At 50.9% G+C, this 18,914-nt stretch overlaps 2 long non-coding RNA genes across 3 annotated transcripts; one reads left to right on the top strand and one right to left on the bottom strand.

The window, feature by feature from the left end:
- Nucleotides 1-3,011: 3,011 nt before the first annotated feature.
- Nucleotides 3,012-9,591, bottom strand: LOC144299915 (uncharacterized). 2 transcript variants are annotated; one of them, XR_013366563.1, is made up of 4 exons: nt 9,279-9,591; nt 8,945-9,136; nt 6,688-6,754; nt 3,012-4,777 (listed from the first exon to the last, which is right to left on the bottom strand). It is a non-coding gene; the product is annotated as an uncharacterized LOC144299915 (long non-coding RNA). The 2 variants fall into 2 exon arrangements; XR_013366562.1 differs by having other exon boundaries at nt 8,945-9,582.
- Nucleotides 7,297-18,672, top strand: LOC144299914 (uncharacterized). The gene is made up of 4 exons (XR_013366561.1): nt 7,297-7,425; nt 13,643-16,926; nt 17,032-17,239; nt 17,700-18,672. It is a non-coding gene; the product is annotated as an uncharacterized LOC144299914 (long non-coding RNA).
- The last annotated feature ends 242 nt before the right edge of the window (nt 18,673-18,914 follow it).

The following is an 18,914-nucleotide window of genomic DNA, read 5'->3' as shown; positions in this document are numbered from 1 at the left end:
CGCCGCCAGTTGAGACCCACTTCCTTAGAGACAGAATGGTTTGAATCCTTGGGCAGCCCTAGACAAACATTCCTTTTATTCCCTCCTAAGGTCTGACTCAGTGGTTCTCAACCCCAAGTGGTCCATACACAATACCGTATATGCCCTACTATATGGGCAGGAGTAATTTGACTCCGTCTGGTTTTTTCTTACAGGCTTCCTTGAGAACCTAACACCCCACCCCACTCCCCCACTCCCCCACTCCCCTGCTGCCACTTTAAATTTAACACCGCTGGCCTCCTGAATAGCTCTGCAGAGGTCACAGAGGTCTTTCCAGCAGAGTCTTTCTCATGCCCAGGCTTCTGTGAGGCCCATGGTGATTACTGCCATTTTTGAACACTTCTGGTGTCAGGCCAGCTCACTGTATCTTCACATTGACACTCCGAGGTAGGTGCTATTACTGCCCCATTTCCCAGAGGAGACACTGAGGCTCACACAAGTTCAAGAACTTGCCACACATTACAAAGCCAGCAAATTGGCAGAACCCATTTGACCTATTTATCCAAAGCAAGTTCTATTGCTTTTCGATAGAAAGTGTACACCCGCAGTTCAAGGGAATGTCTGCAACCAGCTCTTGTTTATTGATTGGCATTTCTGCCTTTGTGATTCCAAATCAAGAGGTGAAAAGTAAAAAGTGGCTCCTTGCTCCATGTGTCTTCAAGGGGGCAGAGGTCAGCATATCATAAGCTCTGGGCAAAGTAGAGGCATCAATCTTTGCTGGCGTGGAAACAGCACTCTCTCAGGCAGAGCGCTAAGCCAATATGACCTCTTAAAGTGCCATCCGAACCCAAGGTTTTGAGTATTGTTGGAGTAATTTACTGTAGAGTTGTGTCGCCTCTCTACGCCAGTACGGCTGCCATTTAGCATCTGGGAATGATGCTTCTATTGTAACTTGAAAGCATGAATATTTTTCTGTCGTTGAGGAAACCACCCCTTGCCCTCTTCCCTCACCTTCTGAAAGGCTCTTGACCCTAATAAGAGCGAAGCCCTTTGAGCTCCTTTGAGGAAGGTGTGCCTACAAAGCCAAGGGTGTGATTAGATCAGCTGGGATCTTCCTGTTCCAACCAAAGGAACCAATTAGATGATCTAATGGGAATCTTTTTTTGTCATCCAGAAATTATATGATGCTGTGGAGCTGCCCACTATTATGTACCCTTGATGATAATAATAATGTCTCCTTCCAGGGTCACGCAATAACAAAATGTAATAAAGTGTCTTGACAGGCTTGGTGTGAATGGCCCTGCATCCATTTTACTGCTGGGTAGAGTGAGGCAAAGAAAAACCAGGAGTCTGGCTCACCTTCCCTCAGCAGGAAGACTTGCCCAGTGGGATCATTGAAAGCGGAATCTTATTTCTGATGCTGTCAATCTGAAGTTCCAGCTAAAGCAGAACTTCCCCAAAGTTTTTTGGTTCTTGAGAGAGGGGAGGGGGGAAGTGATGTTTTGAAGAACATGAGTGTCACAAGAAACTCTGTTGTAATTTTGGAAAATGCTTTATTTCTAGTCTTTTATTGTATTTTAAGCAAATTAGTGTATTAAGGGCTCTGAGAAGTCCTGCAGACTTCCTTTAAATTGTGATTTACCAGATATTTTCAAAACTGATTTGACCACAGAATCCTGCTTTTATGTAATAGCCTTTAGCATTTCCTGGATGCCCTTCTGGTAATTCTGTGTCTGAGATATTTAAATGATCTCTGCTGTCCTCAAACCTTTCGAAGAGAGGCCCATTCCTCAGGAGAAAGGAAGTAGAGGCCATCACTGGAAAATGGGCTTGGTGATTAGGATGGCAAGATAACTTCTGAGGAATCTTTCCCTTCTTTAACAAATGAACCTGATGGCCCCCAGACCATAAGGATGCACTAGCAGCCCATGTCGGGTCAGACCAGTTTCATCATTGGAATATGCCAGTATTTTCCAACCATTTTCAAACTGGGGCAGAATTGTCACCTGATGCCAAAGTTGGTGGGCGTGTAACCAGGGGGACAGTGTGGGGTTGAACTGAGAAGGGTCCTCAGGAAGGAATGAAAGTGGAGCCAGGAAAACAAGGAGTGGCACAAGGTTGTGAGGAGCCTCTGAGATGCGCCCTGAGACTGTGCCAGAAGGTACGACTTGAAAGGAGGTCATGTCACCTACATCAAGGCAACATGGCGGCATGGACGTCTAGTGTCTGCAGGCCTATGTGCCTCCTTCCACAATCATCTAAAGCAGCTCACTGGACTCTAAAAAATACAGTCAAGTGATATTAACTGGAAGGAAGTGGATGGGGAAGGCAGGACAAACAGAAATAGAGACATAAAACAGAGACAGGAATAAGGTTGGTACAATTAGTGCCCTCAGCATTTGCTGTCTCAGATCCCGCCACCTGTTGGCTCACAGGGATTAGGTGTTTGCTTCCCTAGGTGGGCTACAATGTATCTCAGACCTCCTATGTGTTAGTTCCTGTGCTAAACACATTTTCTATTTTTTCCAACAAGGAGACTATATTTTCTTCTTTGAGGAAGGCTTTTCGTCTCCATGGTAGAGATGAGGAAACCAAGAGAACTAAGGGCTAAGAAATTGGTCCAAGCACATACAGCTAGCATGGTTTGAACTGGGGATTTTCTGATGCCAAAGGCTGTTTTCTCGATCCTTGATCCTTTTTTCTCCTTTGCTTCTTTGTGTTCAACAAAACGTTTGAGAGAGGCAACATATTCCTGTCTATAGCTATAGTTCATTTGTTTTCGTTGCTGCATTGTATTCCATCATATGACCATATGGCAGTCTATCCCTTCTACTGTTGATGGACATTTGAGTTATTTGCAGAATTTGGCCATCATAACAATGATGCATCATTATGTTTGTTTATGAGTGCACATGGGTGAGAGCCTCTAGAACAGAAGCTTAGAGTGGACTTGCTGGGTCACAGAGTGTGTCTAGTTTCAACTTTTCTTTTTTCCTTTTTTTTAAAGATTTTATTTATTTATTCATGAGAGACACAGAGAGAGAGAAGCAGAGACATAGGCAGAGGGAGAAGCAGGCTCCCTGCGGGGAGCCTATTGCAGAACTTGATCCCAGGACTCTGGAATCAGGACCTGAGCCAAAGGCAGACGCTCAACCACTCAGCCAAACCCCTCCAGGTGCCCCAGCTTCAACTTTTCTAGATGAGTGGTTGCACATCAAGCTCTTGTCTCTCCACGTCCTCACCAGCACTTTTTGCTCTTCCCTAATTTGTAATCACCATGACCATCCACCATCTGCATTCTTCACCAAACTGTTTATGGGTTTTCAAAAGCAAGTGATGAAGTTCAACATATACACTGGTGGAGCCTACAGCAGACCCTGTATTTACAGAATCAGAATCACCAAAGGAGCAACCCAGGAATCTATGTTTTTCACAACCTACCCTAGCAGTCCAAATAACCAGCCCTGTCTAAGGACCACTGATCTAGAATCTTGACACATTTTTTCAAGTCCTGGAGTGCTTTCTTCAAACTCAATCTGATGTAGAATGCAATATATAAAATAGAACTGGAGCTGCCTTGCTTGGAGCAGGAAGTGGGAGTGGAGGGTCGCTCGAAATTGGCTGGCTCTTCACCACATCCCTTCCTCTTTCTCCTACTTCACAGCTAGACTACATTTCCCAGTCTGCTTTGCAGGTAGCTGTAGCCATGTGACTGAGCTCCATCCAATGAATGTAGTTGGAAGATGGGGGAGGGGTTTTTCCAGGCCCGGCTCATAAAGCCCTGCCCCATCTATAGGCTAAATGCAGAGGATGCTGAGGCTAAGAGGTGAGTCAAAAGCTGGAAGGAGCTGGGGTCCCCAGATGATCGTGCAGAAGCCTGACGATCTGCAACACCCCTTTGGGATTTCACATAGTAAGAAATAAATGCCGATGGTGTGAAGTTGTAGGTATTTGGGGGTCGGCTTGTTACAGCAGCTGGCATTGCCTTCGCCCATCCCTGCTGGTCCTCTGCAAAGCCCGCGTGCAAGACCGCAGATGCAGATGAAAGGACACGCCACATGCAGTCACAAACCCTGGGCTTTGAATCTCCACTCCCTCATAAGAGGAGGGAGCGAGGACCCTACCTCCCTCTGCTTCTGTGTGGATTTAATGAGATAATATATTTGGAAAGCACTCCGGGTGCAGTGAAAGGCATTTCAGATGTGAGTTATATTTAGTTATTGATACTGCGTTTCTGCATGTGTTTCTTTCACTGCCTCGGCAGCCAAGCCTCTCTCCAGTGGCTACTCCGCAGAAACTAGAGAAGCATTAATGCAGTAAATCTCAAAACTCAGCCCCTCGCTCCCTTCTCCAGGCAGGCCTGGGCTGCAGTCCCCAGAGCAGCTGACCCTGAGCATAATGCAAATATTGCGTTCCATCAGGCTATTTTAAGACAGGCAAGGAATAAGACTCCCGCTCTCCCCATAAGAAATGTACATCATTCCCTGTTCTTTAATTTCCTTTTGATTAAAAAAAAATCAGCCTATCTGAAATATATCTGCTATCTCTCCTCTAGGCTGAGAGAGATGGGCAGGGGTTGCAGGGGGCAAATATGCTTTCTGGGTCCTTCAGAGTTAGAGGGACCATTTAGGAGCGTGAGAATGGGGAATTTTTGGTGAGTGATGAGGGTATAGGAATCTGGTTTTAAAAGGCTAGCACTTAGAATCATCTTGGTTCTCCAGGTCGGAGAAAGAGGCAAGGGTAAGTTCTTCTGAAATGTGTGATGGAGGTCATTGCCTTCACATTAGCCAGTCTCCACCTGATGACGGAAGGAGAGACAAGAGGGTCAATCCCTGCTTTTCTCCTGGCTCCCAAACCTTGACTCAGACCCCTTTACCTTTTCTCAGTTACCCTCTTTCGCGCAATCCATCTCCAGTGTATTCATACACCCATTCACAGATCAGCACCTAGTAGGGTGGCTAGTTCCCATTCCTGCAGGCACACCTGGAGTCCCTACTGTGTGCTGGGCACTGTGCATAGCCCAGGGCACACATTCCCTTGGATCACACCCTGTTTTCAGCTCTCCACCACAGCAGGCTTTCTGATTGGGTCCAGTCCGCTATCCCTGCCCCCCTCTGTCAGAACAAAGTGGAGAAAGACTGGACTCTAGAGTCAGAATTCCGAATCAGCTACGTCTCTCAGGGACCAAAATATGTATTACTTTCCTGAGGCTACCATAACAAATTGCCACAAATTGGGCAGCTGAAAACAATAGAAATGTATTCGCTCATAGTTCTGGGGAACAGAAATCCAAAATCAAGGTATCAGTAGGATGGGTTCCTTCTGGAGGCTCTGAGGGAGTCTGTTCCATGCCCCCTCTCCCAGCATCTGGTGGCCCTCAGCAATTCCTCGGCATTCCTTGGCTTATAATCACATCACTCCCATCTGCCTCCATGGTCACATCACCTTTCTCTCTGTCTCTGTGTCCATTCCCCTTCTAATAAGAATATGCCATTGGACTTAGGACCCACCCTAAATACAGGGTGATTTCATCTTGAGATCCTTGACTAATTACATCTGTGAAGATGTCATTTCCAAATAAGGTCACTTTCTGAGTTTCTAGGTGGACATGATGGGGGGGGGCACTATTAAACCTATTAAGGCCTGCCCTCTACTCCCATCCATCCACATGCAAAATACATTCGCCCATCTCAACATCTGGAAACGGAGGAATGGACACTGGACAGTGGAGGTGATTATAAAACCTCCCACTATGTGTCATTTGGACGATAAAAGAAGGCATTAACAAGCTTAGCACAAGTGCCTGGCTGACAAAGAAAGAAACACAATGCCGAAGGGTAGTGCAAGTATTTGTAATTACTATGATGATGTACAACTGGATGGATTTTCCCAAGACACTGCTTTTTTTTTATCACTTTCTTCATGAGAAGCCAACAAGGATTTCCCATCACCTGTAGAACAAAGCCTGAGCTTGTTCAGTTCATTAGTAAGGGCTTTGCAGTCAGTCCCCCAGCCCGATTTCCTCCCCTCTTGCCCTCAAGACTAACTGGCACCTGAATCCTCCCAGCTTTTTCTGTGTCCTACTTACTCACTCCTATCAACACCCCCCCCCCCCATGTCCACTTAGCAGTGCGCCCTAGAACAGTACTTCCTGTGCTTAGGGAAATCTGCCTCCACTGGACTCACGGCACCGTACAGGTGCTCATTTGTCCACTGACTCCCACCCGTGACTCTTTTTTTCCACGTTTGTTTATCCATCCGCTCCACCGCAGACCATAGCTTCTTGAAGGCAGGGACTGTGTTTCTCTGTGAGGAACTTTGTGTCGCGGGGGAAAGCCCGTGGGCTCTGGTCTCACTCACAGCTCTGCCCCTTAGGGCACCTCAGTTTCTGAATCTATAAAATAGGGATAGCTCTGTTTCCTTGTTAGGGCTCTCGGGGTATTAAGCAGAACAGCACAGGTAAAGAGCCTGGTGTCAGTAGGCAGTCCATAAATTCCCTTCCACAGCTGGGTGCTACCCACTGCGGCTGGTACATAATGGGTACTGGGGGGCATTGTAAGTGTGTGTGGGGTGAAGGTCAGCACTGGAGAGGAGTGGACACATTCTGACATAAATTAGAGCATATATTTTTAGACAAAACAACAAATGATTATGTATCACTGGGTCTGGTGCTAAAGCTTTCCACGCATTCTTATTTAATCCTCTTACCAAGGAAGGTATGTCACCAACCATGCCCAGACGTCCTGCCATGTTACGGTGGTCAATCAAGGCAGCCCTGGAAAAAATCATCCTGGCCAGGATTAAATGGGGATGCCTCCTCCCCCCAACTTTATAACCTCCCCTCCATCCTGCAAGGTCATCAGCTGCCCTCTCCCACCAAAGAGTCTTTCTGGCCCCCATCTCCAGTGTGCCCTAGTGAGGCTCACTCGGACCTTGTCATCCCTTGTCTCTCAGGGGCCAGGGAGCTGACCCAGGGTGGTGGGGAAAATGCATGGGAAAGCGGGGTGCATGGAGAGCTCCTAGAAAAATGGATGGCCCCCATTCCCACATTGACCTGAATGTTCGTGAAGCCGATGCTATGGCTAAGGACCTCCCCAACCTTACCGTCTGGGGCACGGGGCAGGGAAATTGAGACACGTGATCAGGTAATGCAGAAATGGAGTAACAATTCCTTCTCTCCCTTTGGGGCTCTATGATTGTGCAAAATGCTTTCCAGTGGAGGGCAAGGAAGTACGATGCTCTGGCCAAGTGTGGCACTTGCCAGCCTCTGGGTTCCGAATTTGGAATGTGGGCAGGACTGCCTGTTAAAACAGTCCCAGCCACCCGCCTGGACGGTGCCTGGTGCAGTCCTTCCTGGGAAACATGCATTTTCACAGCAGCCTGAAGGAGACGGCCACACGGTGCCTTGGAACCCATTAAGGTCTACTGTGGCAAGTTCAGGCCAAGGTAGGCCAGGGGCGGGAGAGGGGGTGCTGCAGGAAGGACAGCTGGGGGCAAGTGGTGCCTTTGCACCCTTCAGATGGCCACCTGTGAGTCAACCTGAGCCCAGCCCTGCCAATATCTGGACCGGCTCTGATTCTCAGCATTGCATTTGTAGCTGGTGGTGTTTGCACACCGCGCACAAAATGCCCCAAATGGCAGACCTTCAACCGTGCATGTGAAGGAAAATTATCGCCTTGGATTTGAACAGCTCCCCTTTCCTGGGCAGCTCCAAGGATATGATTTAGTAAATGTTTCAACCTGCTGTTCCAAGGATATAGAAAAGGCCCAAGGTAGAGTGGCTCCCTTATTATTACAGCATAATCCGGTTAGCTAGAGGGTTGTGGCTAAGAGTTCGGTCTCTGGAGAAATGTAAATCTGAGTTCGAATCCCCTGTCTCCTCACAGAGCTGCCACTAGCCCACACAATGCCACTGTGGGAATTTGGGCAAGGATGCCTGTCCTCGGGAAGGACACTGCCAGGTCCAGCTCCACACGCCCCCATGTGACTTTGACAAAGCCATTTAGCCTCTGTGAACCTCAGTCTTCCATCTGTGAAATGGGGATGTAATAACAGAACCCACCTTCTTGGCTGGTTGTGAGGATAAAATGACCTAACATATGCCAAGCACACAGTGAGCACTTACTAAATGATAGGGATAATTCTATTATGATAATCCTCATATCTTGCCCGCCTGTAGGGTGGCCAACCATCCAGCCAGGAATTTCCCGGGACTCAGGACATTCGGTGTGAAAAACTGGGAAAGTCCCAGGCAAAGGGGATGAGTTGATCACCTCACTGCGGGCTCTGTGCCGGAGGAGAATCAGAGGCCATCCTCTAAGGGCACATTCTGAGGGCTGGGTGCCAGCACCCAAGGGCTCCATTGTTGGGCAAGGGTCCACTTTCTGCTCTGGCTTGTGGCCACCGCAGAGGTGGTGTCTGGGCTGAGGTACCTGGAAAGGGCCTTGAGGACCCCCTCAGGGGAACGGGTGCTCTTCAAGAGCAGGGGCCGGGTCTGCTCTGCCAAGTCCATCCCTCATTGTACCTTGGCTATCCTGAGTCCCAGGGCAGCGGCCGGTCATTCTCCTAGCGCTAGCTCTGCACTCAAACCCCTCAGTTTCCTCACCTGCGAAGGGGAGATGCTGAGACCTGGCTTAGAGAACAATTGCACAGTTTGAGATTTAACAAACGTCAAGTCCTGGCCCAGCTCCGAGTCGGAGCACAGCGAGCCGTACTCCACATCTGGAGGCTGCTCGCCTGGTGCCAGGCCGCTGGAGGCTGGCCTTCTGGACGCACCGTCTCATTCAGTCCCGACCACAATATGTGTGTATAGACACGTATGTATGTTGATGGGCAACATGTTATCACTACTTCATGGATGGGGCCGGGGAGAGAGGAGCTCCGCCCCTTGAGAAACTTTAAGAAACTCTTAAGGAACCCAGTGGAAGCATTTCTCCCCGTACTGCCCCACTCAGACTGGACTTACCCGCATTTCTCTTCAAGGATGGCCTTGTCACAGGGAGATCGCAAATACGCCATCTCTCTTGGAGTCCAGTGACACAGCCCGGTGACTCAGTGTCAACTCTGGCATTTCTTTCACTCGGCAAGGGCATCGTGTCATCCAGGCCATTTCTGTATGTGGATCTGTTCAAAAGACGTGTGCTGACTCGGGGTGGCCCTGAGGTGGGTGGAAACGGCTTGCGTCATCCGTGCCCTTGGATGCGTTCCCGACCCCTGGGTGCAGCATCACTAGCCTGGCCACGCTCCTTGAAGTCCCCACTTTGGTCTCTACAACACCCCTGTGACTGTGTTATTCTCACCCCTTTTGACCCACAATGAGATGAGGGCTCAGGGAGGGGAAGTCAGTTGCCTCGGGACACAGCAGAGCAACAGAGTCAGGGCTGGAACCCACATCTCCCGCCCGCAGAACCCATGATTATGACACCTTCACTGTACTGCCTTCATCTGTGCCAGGAAGGCCCTGGACTAGGTCGGGGGCATTTTGAGGGGTCTGAGGGAGTGTCTTCTTTTTTTAATCGATTGCCTTTTTTAGAACAATTTCAGATTTGCAAAAAATCATGAGGATACAGAAAGTTCCCATATGCCCCACATCCAGTATCCCCTTTAATGAACACACCTTATATGGGGTGTCTGGGTTGCTCCGTGTTTGAGCACCTGCCTTTGGCTCAGGTCCTGATCCCGAGGTCCTGGAATCGAGTCCTGCATCAGGCTCCCTGCAGGGAGCCTGCTTCTCCCTCTGTCTGTGCATCTGCCTCTCTGTGTCTCTCATGAATATATAAATAAATCTTTTTTTAAAAATGAACACCTTACATGAGTATGATACATTTGTCACGATGAGTGACCCAATACCAATACATTATTATTATCTAAAACCAGTACTTTATTATTCAGACCTCCTTAGTTTTTCCCCTAATGCTCTGGGTCCCAGGATCCCATCCAGGACATCACATTACGTTTTGTCGTCATGTCTCCTTAGCCTCCTCTGGTCTATGGTGGTTCCTCAACTTTCCTCAATTTTGATGACCTTGGCAGTTTCGGGGAGTCTTCTCCCTGTATTTTGTGGAATACCCTCCTACTGGAATGTGTGTGAGGTTTTTCTCATGATTAGACTGGGATCCTAGATATGGGGAGGAAGACCACAGAGGTCAGGCGTCATCCTTAGCACCTCACATCAAGGGTGTATCCTATCAACTTGATCTGCTCTGTTGGTGTCGACCTTCATCGCCTGGCTGAGGTCGTGTCAGTCAGATTTTTCCATTGCAAAGGGACTTTTTTGTTTTGTTTTGTTTTTAAGTTTGTTCATTCATTCATTCACTCATGAGAGACACACACACAGAGGCAGAGAAAGGCAGAGGGAGAAGTAGGCTCCATGTGGGGAGCCCGATGGGGGACTTGATCCTAGGACCCTGGAATCACACCCTGAGCCAAAGGCAGATGCTCAACCACTGAGCCACCCAGGTGTCCAAGGGACTGTTGTTTTTCTGAGGATTATCTTTTCTTTGCTTATAATTAGCATTCTTTCTAGCTAGAAAATCTTTGTTTCCACCATATGAAATCCTACGTGGAATCACAGCTGAGGAGAGCCACAGCCAGGGCTGGCTGCATGGGCAGGTGACAGGTGTGATCACACAGGGCCTGCACTTGGGAGTTAATGCTCTGCTGTCACCACCTTAAAATTCTTAATAATTTCATCTTTGGATTTGTTTCATAAGTGGAGGTTGATAGGACAATGCAACACGCCTAGGGAGCTTGGAGCCTCAGTCCTGGCATCTTGTTCCTGCTGCTCCCCCATCTCCCTAGGATGGATCTCTGTTGCTCCCCAACCCTGCCCAGCGACCCTTGCCATCACTCTGTCCCTCGCAGGGGCCTGCAAGTGGTGTGAGGAGAGTTGGGGTTGGCTTGCTCGTCCCTAGTGTCTCAGGGTGGGGACAGAGTGGGGGCCAAGGACATCCTAGACCGGCAGCAGCACCATGAAGCATTCAGTGGGTGACTGAGTGGGGCTGAGCCTCTGGCCCACTCCCAGTCCAGGTACAGGGCACTCCGGTGCGGAGCTGGCAATATCCTTGGGGTCACCTGTCCACCGGGGATCAGGGGAGCAGGCCTATGAGAGAAGAAGGTGTCTGGTTCAATTTCCCCGCCCCTCCCCAGGGTGCCAATGTTCGCCCTGTGGCAGGCAGCCAGGGGCCCGGGCGTGTGTGGGTGGGATGCCCAATCACGGCAGGGCCCTGGGCCCCGGGGAGAGTCTGAACTTCCCCCAGGTATCCTGCTGCCTGAGAGAGCACAATGTTCAGCAGCAAATAAAAACATTACGACAAGTCCAGAAAGAGGGATTGTGGAAGAAAAAAAAAACTTCTTACATTCTAGTACTTAAAAAAAAAAAAAAAGGATTTTATCTATTATCTATCTATCTATTAAAGAGATACTATCTATTAAAGAGAGTACACATGTGAGTGAGGAGATGGGCAGAGGAAGAGGGAGAGAAAGACTCTCCAGCAGGCCCCATGCTGAGCACAGAGACCCACGCTACGAGGGGCTTGACCTCACGACCCTGAGATTACAACCTGAGCCGAAACCAAGAGCTGGACACTTAATGACCGAGCCACCCCGGCGTCCCTCATTTTAGTACTTTTAACAGCCCTGTTTCTCTCTTTTGAAGAAGGGCTCCTATTTTCATTTTATACCGAGTACCGCACATTTGAAAGCCAATCCTGCCCTCACTTCTCCTAGCGTCCGCACCCACTCTGCACCCCAAGTCTCCATGAGGAACCTCACATCTCCATGGGATGGGGCAGGAAAGCGCTAGGAGGGGCATTCTGGCAGGCCCAGCTGGCTCTGACTCCACCCGCCCGTGGACCCAGGTGGCACAGCATTTGTAGATCATTCCGACTCAATATCACCAACCAGTGGAAACCTAGGGAAACTGAGGCACGGTGAGGCAAAATGACTTAACATATTCTGTATCCAGCTTAAAAGCCAGGGCTGGACTAGGGGTTTCTTTCAGCTCAACTCAAAGCTGGCTGACAGCTGGGGAAGACGCAGGACAGCTGGAGGCAGTGGAGGAAATGCTGTGCCAGGAGTCAGGTGGAGCCGGGGTCAAGGCCCAGCCAGGCCAGGTCCAGCAAGAGCCCTTTGCTTTCTGAACCTTGATGTGCTCATCTGTTTAATGGGAATGAAACACGAGGTCCCTAGGCTCCATCGAGATACCACCGTGGGACTCCCACGCCACCTGGATATGAGACGTCCTCCCTCCACACACACTGTTTGCTTCACGGATTTGCCCGTCTCACCTTCAGGCCTGGGTATGTTTCAGTGTGGCCACGCCGCCTGGTGTGGGACGTGAACACCCAGAGGGCCCAACCCACGTCTGTTTGAGTCCCCCTGGGTCCTGGGCTGAATTGACCCGAGCTTAAAAGAGCTTTGAACAGGGAGGGAGGTGATGGTGTTGCTGCCTCACCTGGAGCAAGCTTCCCTGTTTCAACTCCATAAACTGTGAAGGCGACAAAGCCCTTTCTGTATTTTTTGAGAGATACAGTTTGCAAATGATCTCATTACCCCTGCAGCCATGAGCAGAGTTATGTCGGGCCTTTCTAACAAGTGGCAGTAAAACATTTTATAGGGCCCCTCTGCCCCCCCTCATCCCCCCACCGTGTAATTTGCTCTGTTTGGGGTTGGACTTGGTGTTTTCCCTCTTTCCCTTCTCTTTCTCCTTGCACTTTCTCTCATGTTAATTATATTAGTTGCCATGGAAACAGTGATGTCATTGGCACGGGAGTGCTCAATGACATCCAAAAGCACAGTTTATAGCATGGCTTGAAATTTATTCCATGGCTCGCAGCCTTGGGGGGGGGGTTATACGGCGATTATATCGCGGGCACCATCTGGGCATGAGGGTGGGAAGCGGTAGGGAAGTAACTGGGCTGTAGGATCCTTCCCACAACCCCAGAGATTGGGGGACCGTTACACTTGGACACCAGGGGACGATACCTTGGGTACCCTGAAGAACTGTCTGTTGGCTTTTATCAACAATCACTGCCGAAAGGCACCCATGCCCCACATTTGTCCCCGTTTTAGGATTTCAGAACCTTGCATGGAGTGGTCTTAAAAGTGGTTAACACAAGGTGTGTGTGTGTGTGCGCGCGCGCACGCGCTCACCCATGTGCTTGATGCATCAAACCGCACTGTTAGTATGAAAATGCGATCTGCAGCATGCAGTGCACGTCAGTTCACACACAGGGCTCGCATACACATGCACACACTTATTTGCCCATCTGTACTTCATTCTAGAAGGTGCAGTGGCGTCCACATTAGGGAATTTTGTGCCAGGGCCCCCATCCTCCACGGCTCACTTTTTAAGCAGTTGCCTTGGACCGAGCTCCAGGGGTGAGGTGGGGGGCAGGGCTGTGCACACCGACGACGGGGCTGTAGTGGAGGTCGGAGCACCCCCCTTCCCCTGCGTCTCCTTGCAGGGGGATGCGCAGGTGTGGTCCCGGTGAGCTCGCCCCCGCGCAGGGCCTTCCGTTGTTCTGTGGGAGGCCTACGTGTCTCGATCTGACACGGAGTAAACAGGCCCCAAGGGGAGAGCCACTCAGCAGCCCTCTCTTCCTCCCTGGGGCCCGTCGATGTGTTTTCAGTTCCTGCACTAAGTATCACCTTGACTTTGCAGAGGGAGCGTGGCAAACGGCGCACAGGGTACGGGGACCTCCAGGTGCTCCTCGTCAATCCCGGAGCTCGGGTGTCGAGATCAGAGGACGAAGGGCTCTCCAGCAAGGCCCACTCGGAAGAGCGCGGTGGGAGACGCTGCGAGGCGGGCCCGGTCCGGGCCTGACACAAAGGGGCTGGAAGCTCCCTCCAAACAGCGTCAGCGAAGTAGGCAAATTATTGGCCTCAGAAGTGGAGTTCAAGGTGGAAACTTAAGGCATCACCGGCCCTCGGGCCTCAGAGGGGGACACCTGCTACTCTCGCTGCCCCTCTGAGTCCTGCCTGTCTCCGTTTCGATTCCCCTCCTGGCGCCCTCAAGACCCCGGGGAGCCCCGGGTTCACCTTCGAGTTCACTTTGTTCCAAAAACTGTCATTGGACCAAGCTCAACTCACGTGCCCATCCACGTGCACTGCCGCCAGCTGGGGCCCGGCTTCCTCCAACTGGCCAGGCCCGGGCCACGTGGCCACCCCGGGAGCCAGTAAGAGAGAGTGCCTGGACCAGGTGGACCAGGACCAGGTGAGCAGGATTGGAGCTGGGCAGGTGGGAGGCAGGGCGGCCCAGGACAGGGCCTCGTGCTTCTTCCTGCCCACCCTCCTAGGCATCCTCCAGAGGCACTTGCCCTGCCCCATCAGAGCCTTCAGTGGTCCCCGGGCCACCTGTCAGCCACCGGGACACAGAGATGGGTCAGCCACCACTCTGCCCACCCAACCCCCACCTCCAGCCTCCACCCCCCAGCCAGTCCTGAGAAAGGAGAGGAGCCTCCGCTGGAGGTGCCTGAGGGAGTACCAGTCAGATTGCAACCAGGTGCTGGGGGATGAGGAAGAGGGTGCCAAGCAGAGAAAAGAGGCGAGATCGATGCAGGAAGAGAGAAAGGCCAGGGCAAGAGCCGACGCCCGGAAGGGCACAGCTTAGGGAAGCGGAGCCCCACAAGCAATAGTAATAATAGTCACAAGGGCTCGGGCTCCGGCTCCGGCTCCGGCTCAGGGGTGCTGCTTTATCACCATCAGCTTCACCACATCCCCGTGAGACAGGTGCTGGGAAATTAGTCCCTGGCACTTAGAAAGTCCCATGTGATGACAATTGAGAGCCATGGATGATTTCAGCAAGGGAGATGAGAATGAAGAATCCAAGTAAAAGGAAAAAAAGCAGAGATGGTCTAGAGCCACAGTGGTCTTCCACCAGCGGTGATTTACCCTTCGGGGGACATTTGGCAATGCCTGGAGACATTTTTGGTTATCACAATTGGGGGGATGAGGAGGGCAACTGGCATCTAGTGGATAGAGGCCAGGAGTGGTGTTAAATATCCTGCAATGCACAGGACAGTCCCCACCACAGAGAATTACCCAGCCCAATGTCAATAGGTCTGATGTGGAAAAATCTGGGTTCAGGTTAAATATGGGAGCTGATGCAGAACACAGTATGTGTTGTTGAAAGGAGGCTGTGGATAGGACAGGGGCCTTAGGGTGGCCCCAAGTCTGGAAGAACCTCCACCCCCCCTACGGCACCACCTTCACCCTCCAACAAATGGGCATCCTCCCCTGCTGCTCTGCCCTGTGGTGGGGGGCCGTGGCACAGAAGGGGCTGGCTGGGAGAGACCTGTGTCACCCAGGGGTCTGCGGGCCCTGGCAGACGGTGGCCCACAGTGCCTCTCGCTCCAGCTGCATGTCCGGCTCCCGAACCATAGACCTGGCGTGTTCCTCGAGTGGGTGCAGGTGTCCTGTGTCGATGTGCCACCTGCCACTGGGGAGCCCCAGCCCGGAAACGCCGATGCCGTGCCACTCAACTTGCAGATCACAAAGGCCAGTCCTCCGAGTGAGAAATGTTGATTTGTTTCAGTTACACGAGCACCGGGGAAAGCAGAGAGGAAAGTGAGCAAAAGAGACAGTGAGTCAAAAACCGTGAAGCCGACTGAGACAGAGACCAGAAGAGCCACCGAGAAAGAACAACACAGAGAGGCTGAGACTAAGCGATGGAGCCCGAGATGGAAGGAGACAACTTGAGAGCAGCGGGGAAACACACGCACAGAAAGCGGGAGACCCAAGCAGAGCCGCACGGACGGAGATTAGCAAAAAAGAAAAATAAAGATCGAGAAAGAGCAAAAGAAAGATTGAGGAGAAGACAAGACGGAGAGCGTGAGCCAGAGAAATACTTTGCTTCCTCCCCAGCCCCACGGTCCAGAGCCCAGAAACTCTCCGTGGGTTTGCCATATTTGAGCCACGAAGCCGGGAAATGGGGGGGCGGCTCCCTCCCTGCAGGTCCGGGACGAGCAAGCCTTGTTCGCATTATTGCTGGCATCCCCTAACTGGACACCAGCCAACAGGAAATTCCTGGGAGAAATCTTTCCATTCTGAGTCTTTTAAAACTTTTTACTTATTTATTTTAATCTCCTTTTTTTTTTTTCAAGGACCCAAAAGAGAGAAAAAAAAAAAAAAAAGTAAGAAGGAAAGAGGAAGAAATGATCCACCTGGTATAAGAAAAACTTATCCGGCAGCCGGCCCGGCCAGGCCAGGGGAAGCTCGGGCCGCATTGTGTCCGCTGCGTCCATTCTTCCTCTGGAAGGATTTATGACCTCACACTCCCATGACATCACAATGCGTTGCCATGGCCCCGGCTTTATTATCGTAAACAAAGAGCCGGTCCTTGGGACACTGGCTGGCTGAGCAGGAGGGGGGAGAAAGAAGGCTCTGTGTAATGTGTTTTCTTGGGAAGGCAGCTTGTTCGGAAGTCTGAGAAGCTGCAAAAATAGTTGTACGCACAGTTCCCTCTGTGTAGCCTCCGGACGAGGTTAGGACGAGGACAGAGGGATGAGGTCAGCTCCCCGCTGGGGGACCCTCCGGCTCAGTGTGCTCTCACTGCCAAAGAGCCGCTTCCCTGGCTGCCCTCGCTGCCCCAAGAAGGATCCTCATTCATTCCCCGGAAGGACGTTGGGCGCCCACTACGTGCCAGGCGCCCACAGAGCTGGATTATAGATGGGGGAGACGCCCGGGCGCGGGCCCTGCGTCTCGCAGAACCTGCACATCAATCAACAGGAATGTGTCAAATTGTAATTTGGATGAAGGGTGCTGTTGGAAGCAAACAGGAAATGGGGATGAGAAGAAGGCGGGGAGGAAGCTACTCAGATGAGCAATCTAGGAGGGCCTCCCTGAGGAGGTGACGTTTTAGACAAGACCTGAATGAAGGTCAGCCGTGAAGAGTTGAGGACAGGTGACAGGCGCCGAGCAAGGACAGCCAAAGCCAGGCTGTGACTGGTGAGATTTAAGTTCCCACCGGGGTCCCTTCCCACATATTTTATGGTATCTTTTGCTGACATCTGACTTTCTGATTTTCTTTTTTCTGACAACTGACTTCATCAGGAGGGTTTGAAAAGAGGAGTCATTTTGCTGAATCCGAGTTAGTAAGACTTCTGGACCCTGCCACAGCCATGGCTGCAAACCCTCATTTCCAGCTTGCAGGGAGCTCTGCACAACTGTCAGCCCGGCACTTGGTGAAAGCAAATTAGCCAGGAGCAGAAACACCTGTAGGACCCGCGCTCCCCGGCCGAGTCAGTTGTGCAAGAAGCAGGTGATACTCTTAAGCCACAGAAAGCAGGGTGGAAAGGGCAGGGAGGAGGGGCCCCTGTGGACAGCTGTGGGCACTGCTGGAGGAGGCCAGATGGACAGGTGGGTGAGCCATCCCCACCCTCCCAGGGGATGAGACCTTGATAGAGCTGGGAGCCTGGAGAAAGAACAGAATGACACCCTCCAAATCTTCAGCCCAGCTATGGGGACGTGGACCCAGAGGTAGCACAGGAAGTTAGATGCAGAGTTGTGCCTCTCAGCGGCTGTGTGACCTTGGGGAGCTCACGTCACATCCCTGAGCCCCCACATAAGCCCTGAGCACAGCCACAAGATTGTTGCTCTTTCCCACCCCTGGACATTTATGAAACCCATCCAGGCACTGTGCTTCTGACTTCTCATGCATTTAGCTCATTTAATACTCAGGGAAGTCCTAAACAGTAGTTACCCCTGTCCCCATTCTGCAGATAAGGAAGCTGAGGCAAGAGAAGTTGAATAACGTGACCAAGGTCCCAGAACAAGATCCCAAGCCTGACCTGCCTGACTTCCAACAAAGCCCATGTTCTCAACCACTGAAGTTTGGCCCGTCGGGGTGCACAGCTGCAGCGGGGGTGGGGGTAGGGGTGGGGGTGGCAATGGGGAGAGGGGAGGGCTGTCCCCCCTGAACGGAGCTAGGAAGGTGTGAAGTCCGCAGAGCTGTGAGAGCCAGCTTGCAAGCCTGCAAGAGCCCTGGTGTACCAGACACCCATGGGACGGCAGGCAGGGGAGGACCCTCTGTATGCTGAGCGACGCCCCAGATGCTGGAGCCTGCTTTGCATGTAGGACACACACTTCAGGCTTCTCCAGAGCAGGGTAAGCAAGGCTCGATTCACACACTACTAACTCAACTGGGTCTGGCTGCTGATAGGAAAAGCATCCGGGGGAAAGGGGTGGACCATTAGGCTGTGCATCAGGCACCCCGGATTTTAGAGAAGTGTCACGTTTAATCAATGTCTAGCCCTCGGCTAAGCACTTTACTCATCTTGCTTTATCTAATTCTCCCATCGTGTGATATTGTATCCCATTTTACAGATGTAGGGACTGAGGCCCAGAAACATTCCAGTCCTGGTTCTGTGCCCCTGGGTAGAAATATGTCTCTGGGCCTTATTTTCCTCTTATAAGAAATGAGAGGATTGATCTTAATCAGGGGTTGATATATTTTTCCTGTAAAGGGTGAGACTAGAAACACTTTAGGCTTTGTGGATCGTATCATCTTTGTCGCAACTGCTCAGCTCTGCCACTATAACATAAAAGCAGCCATAGATAATAAGTAAATGACAAATGAGCATGACTGCGTTCCAATAAAACTTTATTTACAAAATATGAAATGACAAGTGAGCGTGACTGTGTTCCAATAAAACTTTACTTACAGGGATGCCTGGTGGCTCGGTGGTTGAGCATCTGCCTTTGGCTCAGGTCATGATCCTGGGGTCCTGGGATCGAGTCCCACCTCGGGCTCCCTGCAGAGAGCCTGCTTATCCTTCTGCCTGTGTCTCTGCCTCTCTGTGTGTGTCTCTTATGAATGAATAAATAAATAAAATCTTGGAAAAAAAACCTTACAAAATATGTAAATGACAAATGAGCATGACTGTTCCAATGAAATTTTATTTACAAAATATGTAAATGACTAATGAGCATGACCA

Source organism: Canis aureus, chromosome 27 (assembly GCF_053574225.1).
Source record: "Canis aureus isolate CA01 chromosome 27, VMU_Caureus_v.1.0, whole genome shotgun sequence".
NCBI classification, from domain to species: domain Eukaryota; kingdom Metazoa; phylum Chordata; class Mammalia; order Carnivora; family Canidae; genus Canis; species Canis aureus.
Note: the sequence above shows the minus strand (reverse complement) of the source record. Positions and strands in the feature narration are given on the sequence as shown.